Below are 12023 nucleotides of genomic sequence, written 5' to 3'. Positions count from 1 at the left end.
CGGGAACGCACTGACAACTGATCTGCACTCTCCAATCATTTGTCCCAGTACCAGCGATTTCCACTCGATCTGCTGGGTCCTGAAATTGCTGTTAGATTTAGTAAGTCTCTCCTACGTTTCCAAATGCCTCAAAAATTTTTCTTCGTACTCAAGATGAGGATATTCACATAATCCTTATTCTTCATAGGAATCATAAAGAAGCAATTTAAAAACCTGAGAGTATGTTCAGCCCGTGGAACAACTATTCCCCTTCTAACATTAGAAGCCTCCATCGCAATGGAAACTCGTACTTCGGTCTCTGTTACCAGAATGTAGAAGAATCTCTCTTCATTGAAAATGTTTCTACGTTTGTGTTTCTCTCAGTACCACTGATAGCTAGTAAAAGCCTATGTTATTTACTCTCTCACAGAATTTTACGACTATTCTTGAGGTATCCCGTGAGGTACCCCGGGGATTGTGTTGATCAAGAACGAGTTACATCAATTCCTTACAGTCGAACGTCATGTTTATCATGTAAGTAGAAAAGCTGTAATTCGAACGAGAGGAACGTACAGTAAGTTTCGCGAAAACCGTGATAGTCGGTGCTGTAAAGAAATGGGGAGGACAGTGTGAGTTGAACGCGTTTTTAAGTTTTCGTATCTCAAATGACAAAAATGGAATCTTTATAGAAGTACTTTTTGCCCGTCTGTTAATACCCATTCTTCTCAGGTATGGAGAGAGGTATAGGTTGAACTGTATGTCAAATACTAAGGTCTATGGTCCCTTGGCGGTGTAAAGTAGTTTAATACTCTAAGCGAATACAATGAAAATATGCTGGCGTTCATGTCATATATTTTGATACTCGCAGACTCATTCGTCAAAACCTGTAAATGAACTATCTGCACGGTGTGGTCACATGAATGCGACTGCCGCCTATGTTTGCTGTCAACGCGCAGTAACCAATCACAGACGGCAGATGGCAGCACCATCAGTACTGGCTGCATGAAGCATATTTAGGGAACGCGGGAAACAGTGCAGTCTCACCATCTATGGCCGTCCTATCGCCCTCTGCCCCACCCTTAAGTACCTTGGTGTCACCCTCGACCGTCGCCTCTCCTGGACCCCCCACCTGCGGACAATCCAAGCCAAGGCACGCTCCTGACTCCGTCTCCTCAAGCTCCTTTCTGGCCGTACATGGGGTCTGGACCCCTCCAACATCGTCCATACCTATAAATCCCTCATTCGCCCTATCATTTGCTACGCCCACCCTGCCTGGATCTCCACTCCCCCTACCTTTTACAAATCCCTTCAGATCCTAGAACGCCATGGTCTTTGCCTAGCCTATCGCATCCGTCTGCCCTCCCCCATGCGTATCCTGTATGAACTTATTTCGTTCCCCCACCTCCTCCTTTTCCTCGAACGGATACGAATCCTCTACACCTCCCGAAAACTTGATCCTCCTCACCCGCTGGTCTCTCCCATCCTCTCCCGCCCCCGTCCGCTGCTGCACCTTTATTTCCACATCCCACGTGCTCTCCATCTCTCCACTCTCCATACCCTCTCCCAAGGTGGCTTCTGCCAGCTCCCCCTCCCTGATGATGCCCTCCTCCCCTCCATCTACCCCTCCTACCAACTTTGATCCTCCCTCACTCTTCCTGTGTTTGTTCCTATGGGCACCCTCTCTCCCTTCTCTCCCCCTTCCCTCCCTCCTCCCTTTCTCCCCACTTTTCCCCCGGCCTTCCCCTACCTCCATACCTCCATTCCTCCTACCATCTCCTCTGCCATTGGCATCTTCGCACTCCCCTCTCCCTCCCCCACCCCCTTCTTCGCCTCTTGGCAGGTCCCCGGACTCGCACACGTTACGTGGACATTCGCGCGCTGGAGATCATCGCCATCAGTTTAGTGTCTGTGCCATCGTGATTGTGATTTAGAGTTTTTCGCCGCCACGCTCCTCGTTCACTTGTAATGTCTCATTCGTCAGTGTTTATGTGCGGTGCCGACAGTTTTTCGTGTGTTTTCGTCGAGTGTGAACGGCTTCATGTTTTTTTTTATTTTCTTGTATCTCCTGTTTTTTGACCACCGATTTGTTACTTTTCTGTCTCCTTTTTCTCTATTATTGTAATACTTGTGGCTGAAGAGCGGAGTACATGTATCCGCCGCCAGCCCACCTTTTTATAAGGTGTACAAATGACAATGAAGGAAAAAAAAACAGCGCAGTCGTTGTCGTAAAGCGGAAACGGAGCGATTTAGCTGTTGTCCAAAAGGCCATAATCGTTGGCTTTTGGGCCATTGGTGGAAACATTTCCGAAACTGTTCAGTTTATAAACTGCTCGCGGGCCGCCTCGGTTAAAGTGTACCGTGCACGGCTAAATGATTCTGTCCAAAACCGGCTCCGAGCCAACTGTGGTGCACCACGGGCCATAGATGACAGGGGTGAATGAAGATGTGTACAGGCGAGTAGACGTGCACCTGTTGAGCAACTGACCGCTCGGACGAACCGAGGGGCCGCCAACAACGTCTCCTCAACAACCGTTCAGCGAACGGGCCTCGGTTCGTGCACCCGTGCTGACTGCTGTTAGTCGGCGACGAAGGGTAGAATCTGCACTGGACGTCCACTGAGTGGTGACAGGGGCCTTTTCAGACGAGTCGGCGTGAAACTTCTGAAAGAAACACCCAGCAACAATTGTCGGAAGGGTCCAGGCCGGGGGAGGAACGTTATGGTCTGGGAAACATTTTCCTGGCATTTTCTGGGAGGTCTCGTCATTCTGGAAGGCACGGTGCATCAACACAAGTAAGCATCTGACCTTGTGGACCGTGTCCACACCTGCATGTACTTTGTTTTTTCTCGGCACGATAGTATTTACCAGCAGGACAATACGACGTGTCACACAGCTCGCATCGTACGTGAGAGCACCAGGATGAGTTTATCGTACTCCCCTGGCCACCAAACTCACCAGATTAAAACCCAGTTGAGAATCTGAGGGACGACTTATATAGGGCCGTTCCTGCAATGGATCCTCAACCGAGAAACGTAGCGCAACTGGCCACGGCACTGGCTTCACATCCCTGTCGGTACCCTCCACAACTTCAATGATTCTCTACCTGCACGCCCCGCAGCGGGTGATTATTCAGACATTTCACAAGTGGACAGTGTATACACATAATTAAGTATGTACGGAACCCTCAGAGCACCAGTCCTACTAGCAGATGCCCGGTTTCTTGCTGCAGGGAATTCTCTTAAGGTTCCAGGTTTTGCGAAGTGCGGTTGACATTTCCAGCATGTACAGGGCACAACAGTAACGTGTTTAGATCTGTTGGTCATTAAACCAAAATGTTAGCTGATTTGGGTTGTCGGTGTGCTGCAGCGTGAGAGGACAGTGTCAGGTGCACCGGTCGTTAGCCACAACCTGCTCTCGCGTAAATTTGTGCCAGTGGCGACAGTTGCTAGTGGACGCTTACATTCTCAAAAACCGCATCGGTCACAGCGTATCATCAGTAGCTGCCCGCCATAACCTTTTATTTCTTGATGTATCGACATGATAAACTGTGGTACAATATGTTAACGGGGACCATATATTTATGACGTGTGTGATCATGTGTGTGCAAGAGCGTGCGTGCGTGCCTCATTTGTTGTATAGTAACGTATTGATCACAAATAGACAGAAAGACAGGCTACTGTGTGATTACACGACTGCTGAACAATCACTGAAAGCAGTCACAGCCATTTCCTGCCTAGGTTTATGCGTACAAATCGACTTAAATTGGAACGACCACATAAGAAACTAATCGCAAGTGAGGTAAATACCAAACCGAAATTCAAAGAAAAAACGCCCGCTTCTCTAACCGAGTTCGCTAACGCATGCCTTTGCGGCGGCGCTCAACTCTTGACGTCAGCCGGTTCGAATTCTGTTGTCGGATGAAACTGTTACCTCCAGTATTTGGCCGGCAAGCGGAGCAGAGGTGGTGACGTAAAGTTCCAGAACATCAGTCTTTGCACCAATGTCCTGGATTAAATTTCAAACCTCGCTGCGGCGTGTCATAAAGTGAGAACACGTGACACAGGTGATGGTGATCCGTCCGTCGCATGGGAACGTTAAGTTCGGCGGTCCCCTTGGCGCTTTTCCATCATCAGATAACACAGACACAACACTATACTATACACGCATCCGTGACACCTACACGACACAAATTATCATACGACACAACTCTCATATATCCGCAAGGAAAGGATTCTGTGTGTGCCGACGAAGAACATCCTTTCTGCTAGGCGGCTGAACCCAATCAGTGGGGTACACCAGCCAACAGTGCCATATGACATTTAATTTTTAATTGGAAGAATCCTCAGGAAGTGTAATCAACCCGCAAAGGAGGTGTAAAACCTTCGTTCGATCAATACTTTAATACTGCTTGCCAGTCTGGGATCTGTGCCAGATATAATTGATAGATGAAATAGAGAATATTGGAAGAAGAGCAGCACGTTTCGCTACAGGTTCATTTAGTGAGCACGGAAACGTCACGGAGATGGTCAGCCAACTCCAGTGGCAGATACTACAAGAGAGACGTTTACATCATGTTGTAGTTTACTGTTCAAACTCTGAGACCGTACAGTCCTAGAAGAGTCAATCAATATGTTGCTTTCTTTTACGTATATGTGACGAAACGACCATGAAAGCAACATTAGGGAGATACGAGCTCACAGACAGGCTTGCCAAAAGTCATTCTTCCCGCGGACCATTCGCGCGGCTGGAACGGATAAAGGGTGAAGTGAAACTGTTATGGAAAGTACCCTCCACCACTCACCGTAAGGTTGTTTGTGGAGTATTTAGGAACTTAAGGAAGCAAGTTAAACATGTCGTCTCACGCTAAGACCATTACGCAACGAGAGTCGCACGTTGTGTGCAAAGAGTACACATTGCGGATTTCCCGCGTGGAGCGATCTGCTGCGGTACCGATAACAGGAGCATCACAGTGTGCGAGTGGAATTGCGAGGCAATTGGAAATATGCCCCAAAGTTGAAGTACGCGAGACAGTACGATTCTTGTGCACAAAATATAGAAATTGCGTAGAAATTCATCGTGAAATTCTGGCGGAATATGGAACAAACACAATGTCGCGTCCAGCCGTAGCGACGTGGTGCCAACAATTTGACTATGACGGTACAGAACTGGGCGATGTTGATTCGCAATACAGTCCAGATCTTGTACCATGCGATTTCTGTCTTTTAGACAAACGGAAATAGTATCTGAAGTGGACTGGGGGGGAGGGGGGGAGGGGGGGGGGGGAGAGGGAAGAAAGTTTCCAACGATGAGGGCGTTCATACAGCTATACAATTGCTCGCTCGACGAAAGATCCGTACCCAAAGACTGGAAAGTTGCACAGGTCACACCATTATTCAATAAAGGTAATAGGAGTACAGCACTAAGTTTCAAGCCCATATTATTGACGTTGGTATGAAGTAGGATTTTGGAACATACACTATGTGATCAAAAGTATCCGGACACCTGACTGAAAATGACTTTCCGGCCGTTGTGGCATCGGTAATGCTAGAATTCAATATGGTGTTGGCCCACTCTTAGGCTTGATGACAGCTTCCACCCTCGCTGGCATACGTTCAATCAGGTGCTGGAAGGTTTCTTGGGGAATAGCAGCCCATTCTTCATGGAGTGTTGCACTGAGGAGAGGTATCGATGTCAGTCGGTGAGGCCTGGCACGAAGTCGGCGTTCCAAAATATTCCAAAGGTGCTCTATAGGATTCAAGTTGGGACTCTGCGCAGGCCAGTCCATTACAGGGATGTTACTGTCGTGTAACCATTCTGCCACAGGCCGTGCATAATGAACAGGTCCTCGATCGTGTTGAAAGATGCAATCGCCATTCCCGAATTACTCTTCATCAGTGGGAAGCAATAAGGCGCTTAAAACATCAATGGAAGCCTGTGCTGTGATAGTGCCACGCAAAACAACAAGGGGTGCAAGCCCCCTCCATGAAAAACACGACCACACCATAACACCACCGCCTCCGCATTTCATTGCTGGCGCTAATCACGCTGGCAGAAGACGCCATACCCACACCCTGTCATCGGATCGCCACATTTTGTACTGTGATTCGTCACTCCATACATCTTTTTTCCAGTGTTCAATGGACCAATGTTTACGCTCTTTACACCAAGCGAGGCGTCGTTTGTCATTTACCGGCGTGATGTGTGGCTTATGAGCAGCCGCTCGACCATGATATCCAAGTTTTCTCACCTCTCGCCTAACTGTCATAGTACTTGCAGTGGATTCTGATGCAGTTTGGAATTCCTGTTTGATGGTTTGGATAGATGTCTGTCTGTTACACATTACGACTCTCTTCAACTGTCGGTGGTCTCTGTCAGTCAACAGACGAGATCGGCATGCACGCTTTTGTGCTGTACGTGTCCCTTCACGTTTCCACTTCATTATCACATCGCAAAGCGTGGACCTAGGGATGTTTAGGAGGGTGGAAATCTCGCGTACAGAGGTATGTCCCAAGTGATAGCCAATCACCTGACCACGTCCGAAGTCCGTGAGTTCCACGGAGCGCCCATTCTGCTGTCTCACGACGTCTAATTACATCTGAGGTCGCTGATATGGAGTACCTGGCAGTATGTGGCAGCACAACGCACCTAATATGAAAAACGTATCTTTTTGGGGGTGTCCGGATACTTTTGATCACATAGTGTATATTGTGATCGAACATTATGAATTACTTCGAAGAGAACGGTTTACTAACACACAGTCAACACAGGTTTAGAAAACATCATTCTTGTGAAATACAAATAGCTCTTTACTAACGCTAAGTATCGACAAGGGATTTCAAATTGATTTCGCATTTCTAGGTTTTCATAAGGCTTTTGACACTCACAAGAGGCTTGTAATCAAATTGCGTGTTTTGGAATATCATCTCAGTTATGCTACTGGATTCGTGATATGCTGTCAAAGGGGTCACAGTTTGTAGTAACTGACGAAAAGTCATCGATAATCCACGGTAGTGTTATACGCCCTCTGCTGTTCCTTATTTGTATAAACGATTTAGGAGACAATCTGAGCAGCTATCGTACGTTGTTTGCAGATGGTGCTGTCGTTTATCGTCTAGTAAAGTCATCAGAAGATCAAAACAAATTGCAAAACGATTTAGAAAAGATACCTATATGGTACGAAAATTGAAAATTGACCCTAAATAATGAAATCTGTGAGGTCATCCACATGAGTAATAAAAGAAATCCGTAAACTGCGGTTACACGATAAATCAATCGAATCTAAAGGTCTTTAATTCAGCTAAATACGTAGGAATTACCAATTACGATAAACTTAAATTGAAAGGAACACACAGAAAATGTCGTGGGAAAGGATAACCAAAGACTGCGTTTTATTGGCAGAACACTTAGAGGATGCAACAGGTCCACTGAAGAGACTGTCTACACTACGCTTGTTCGTCCTCTTTCGGAGTACTGCTGTGTGGGATCTTTACCAGATAAGATTAACAGAATACAAAGGGAAGTTCGAAGAAGAGTAGCACGTTTTGTATTATTGAGAAATAGGGGAGAGAGTATCATAGACATGATGCAGGATTTGGGGTGGACAGCACGAAAGTAAAGGCGTTTCTCGTTGCGGCGGGATCTTCTCACGAAATTGTAATCATCAACTTTCTCCACCGTATACGAGAATATTTTATTGACGCCGACCTACACAGTGAGAAATGATCATCATGAGAAAACAAGGGAAATCAGAGGTCGCACGGAAAGATACAGGTGTTCGGTATTTCCCCGCGCTGTTCGAGAGTGGAATGATAGAGAATTATTGCGAAGGTGGTTCAATGAACACTCTGCGAGTAACTTAAGTGTGATTTATAGAGTATCGAAGTCGATGTAGATGTAGAAGCCTCGAATGGCTCTGTGGCCAAGGAACGAATTTCTGACGTCCAGGATTTGAACGATTGGTAGAACGTTCCGACCGTACTTTACACAGACTTGGTGATAATGCGGAAAAATAGTGTCGTATACCCGTGTCACTTTGAAGTGTTGTGCAGCATTCGGTAAAATTTATTTAGCCTGCCATGATAAAGGTTAACTAATGGCTCCGAGTGCAAGTGATGAGAATCACAAAATTGAACGGCTTTTAAGTTATAATGCTTATACCACTTTGGAAAAACTTCGATCATATTAGAACTGGGTTGTGATGCGTTGTTGCTCTGAAATGACATACTCGGAAAACGTCATGGTAGCGACTACACACACTCAAAACTCTCGTCGGTAGAGCTCTAGTAAAACACGTGTAACCGTGAACGAAAATCATATTTGTAAATGTTCTCGAGAACATAAGGAGACTTGATGGGAAGCATTTGTATAATATTTACAGAGAGCGAAAACGTGTTGAAAGCATTAAGAAATAGGAGTCATGACTATCACGATGAGGTGTAATTCATAGAGGAGGGCGATATATTACTATTTTTGTTTGCAGACACTACTACTGCAACATGCAGGTTCTCAGTGAATGGGCTAAAATCCTCACCAATACATCGAATATTCGAGCCCCTACATGGCTCAGGCGATGATACAGATACACAGTCGTTGCTCCTGCGTGGGCAGATTTGTTTATTCCATGTTGTAATTATGCCAACGACCTTGCCGCAGTGGTAACACCGGTTCCCGTCAGATCACCGAAGTAAAGCGCTGTCGGGCTGCGCTAGCACTTGAATGGGTGACCATCCAACTGCCGAGCGTTGTTGGCAAGCGGGGTGCTCTCAGCCCTTGTGAGGCGAACTGAGGAGCTATTTGATTGAGAACTGGTGGCTCCGGTCTCGGAAACTGACACACGGCCGGGAGAGCGGTGTGCTGACCACATGCCCCTCCATATCCGCATCCAGTGACGCCTATGGGCTGTGGATGACACGGCGGCCGGTCGGTACCGTTAGCCCTTCATGGCCTGTTCGGGAGTAGTTTAGTTTTCTTATGTTGTCAGTATCCCTTGCATTATCTTGCCGACTAAGCTGTAACTCCTACACGCCATATTTGGTTGGCTTGCTGAGTGCAGAAAAACAGAAAATACTCGCACGATTTTTTTTCAAAAAAGACTTCTGATCCATAGTATAACTGGTCTGAAACATGTTACGAAATAAGTACTGAATATATGTGAGAGGGAGATAAGTCTATGACTAAAGTATACCACAGAGGTGGTGAATGTGGTACGTGCCGTGATGAGTCAGTTTAAATGATTGCTGTTCGCTGTTTTCGTAGAGAGCCGAGAACCAAGTGAGGACAGCATATTGCTGGGCAGACCTGACCTTGCGTATAAGTTGGGTGTCAGTGTGTTGAAACGTAGCCAGCTTGGGCGTGTTTTGAGAATTCACAAGCGTTTTTCGCAGTTGCAGCACTTTTTTGCGGTCCGCCGTATCAATGGTACTGGATAGGATGACTTTAGTGGCGATAAGTGTTAGGCATTATGTTCGAAAATAAAATTGGTCGTATGATGAGGCATGTAACGCGCACGCGCCCGTGAGCGTAGGTGTGAGGTTGTTTTGAGAGATACACTATCTTGTTGTGAAGGAGATGTTATTGTGTGTCTTGGGATTGGTGAAATTTGTTCAGCTAGGCAAACTCCATGACTGCTGCCAAGGCACAAGACGTTTAGCTGTGAAGTCTTAAGGCTGGTTGGCGGATCCTAGGTGACGTCCATCACGTATCCCTATAGTAACTACTGAAAACAGTTTGAACAGCATTACCGTACTCAGCCGAGCGGTTGTCATTTGTGCATACGAAATTGCCTTAAGGATGAGCGTGGAGCTTTTTTTCTATACTTGAAAAGTGCCAAGTTAGCGAAAATTTTTTTGTCAGGGCTCTAACACTTGAGGTGTGTGTGTAATGTGATACGAGACAAAAAAAACAACTACTACGATCAACATCTGCTATCTCGAAAGCGTACTCGTGGCAGAAAAAAAAAAAGAAACTGGTAAGTGTGTCAGAAATGCATAAGTAGATTGTGTAGTTTTGTGTGTTGCAACTGTTGGCGAATAATTTCAGTGATTTTCATTGGCGTGATGCTGAAATTGATTCTATAATATGCTATGTAAGGAACAGGTCTGGTTTAGCAAAAAAACTGCTTAGTAAGTGGTGAAAAATTGAAAAAATGTAAAAATTCCATAATTGTGGATCCAGCATGTGAGGTCAGAAATAATGGTACACTTGGGTAAAACACGCAGTGTGTGAGACAGAGATAGCAATGCTCTGACAATGGCGCTATGAGATGAGACGGATTGAGTTGCCAATGATATAGAATTAGGCGGAGGCAGAGACGGTGGTGGTGTAGCTGAAGATTGATTGCGTACTACAAGTACAGCATACATAAAGCGAAAAGAAACACAGACACACGCTGAAATAAGTCTTGAAATAAGTAAGTAAGTTAAAAATGGAACTGAAGATGAGTTGCCGTACTCTTGCAACGAAATTTGAACAGTAATGAGACACTTGAGCAATACCCACAAAATAAGCAAGAAAACATAGCTTCAAACCTGTTGGGTGTAAGTAATGTGGTATGAAAATGTGATTTGATACATCTGCGTAATACTTGCAAAATAAAAATCGCAAAAAGTGTAAACTGAACGAAAGTCGTGAAAAATGCTGTCATTCGGTCTCAAAATGTTGAATTCTCGGGTGGAAGCCTATGCAAGAGGATCTGACGCTTAGATGAGACAGGAGTGAGAGGGAGTGCACCATAGCGTTCTTTTTTGCCTTTCTAACACAAGTTATGTGAGTTATTTGAATTTTACTTCCATTGTAACTTGACATGTGCTTTCTCGTCTTTTTCGTTTGAAGTTGAATTTCCGGCCGGTTTTACACGGGCCATGTACGTATTTCTACCATCGCGGATTTTAACATAAAAGAAATAGGCTGCTTCCAATTTCTTGTACTATTTAGAACAGTTTCATGAGAAGCAGTGGGAGGGGAGGGGGATTATAAGAGAAGGGGTATCAGACCAGAAGAGTCATCATGGTGGTAACTTAACACCTAACATTGGACCAGAATTGTCCTTAGATAACTTCTTAGATTTAACTACGCCATGTAGACAAGGTGTCCGTTATTCCACACTGTGTGGTCCAGTACATACTCGTCTATTCATACGCCCTCCTTCTTTCAGCCAGTTCCACACTCGCATCATTGTCATTGCAGAATGCACTGCGCTTGTCAACATGTCAGGATAGGAAACACCAATTTGCAGAGCCTGATATTATGCTCTGTTTGGATTGACTAGCATGTCGAAGTTACGACCTTTGACATAGTCATAATATGCTGACATTTAGTGTAGGGTCGGCATGCTTATTAGCAAATTTAGGCTGGCTGATTTAAGGGGTGGCTGGATGCCCTTCCTGTCGCCACCCCGTTTCTCGCCGGGGCGGAATATGTTACCCGCAACAGTGTGCGTGTAAAGTGAGCGAAAGTTTCGTAAACGTTTGTGAATCGTGTAACTGAGGCGGGACCTGGGTACCGGTCCAGTATGAAACTAGTGGTGTGTGGGAAAGCGCCTAGAAACCACATCCAGCCTGGTCGGCACACCGGTCCTCGTTATTAATCGTCTAGGCGGACTCAGTCATGTCGGTACATTTCCTTGTCCCAGAAACGACACTTTAACATGCACGACTATCCGGGTGTGTTGGAAAGTGAATAAGTATGATTAGAAGAATATATCCATAGAAATGATATTATGTAATGTTTACTGCTATCACGTACACTCTTATAATTATGAAAATACCTATTTGGGAACTGTAAGTGGAGGTAAAATGAATTGATCAACTAGCAGAACAGGGATACTTTGACATTCACTGCTTCTGTTGCAACTCTGTCCCTGTATAGTCAATCAAAATAACAAAAAAAAAGTTCAAATTTGTGTGAAATCTTATGGGACTTAACTGCTAAGGTCATCAGTCCCTAAGCTTACACACTACTTATCCTAAGGATAAACACACACACCCATGCCGGAGGGAGGACTCGAACCTCCGCCGGGACCAGCCGCACAGTCCATGACTGCAGCGC

The 12023-nt window shown here is 45.6% G+C and overlaps 1 protein-coding gene and 1 pseudogene across 1 annotated transcript in view; one reads left to right on the top strand and one right to left on the bottom strand.

The window, feature by feature from the left end:
* The window catches only part of LOC126469649 (facilitated trehalose transporter Tret1-2 homolog), a 346069-nt gene that overhangs the window by 28570 nt on the left and 305476 nt on the right, over window positions 1–12023 (bottom strand). The gene's annotated exons all lie outside the window — the stretch shown is intronic.
* LOC126472181 (5S ribosomal RNA) lies at window positions 8612–8728 on the top strand (annotated as a pseudogene).

Source organism: Schistocerca serialis, chromosome 3, assembly GCF_023864345.2.
Source record: "Schistocerca serialis cubense isolate TAMUIC-IGC-003099 chromosome 3, iqSchSeri2.2, whole genome shotgun sequence".
NCBI classification, from domain to species: domain Eukaryota; kingdom Metazoa; phylum Arthropoda; class Insecta; order Orthoptera; family Acrididae; genus Schistocerca; species Schistocerca serialis.
Note: the sequence above shows the minus strand (reverse complement) of the source record. Positions and strands in the feature narration are given on the sequence as shown.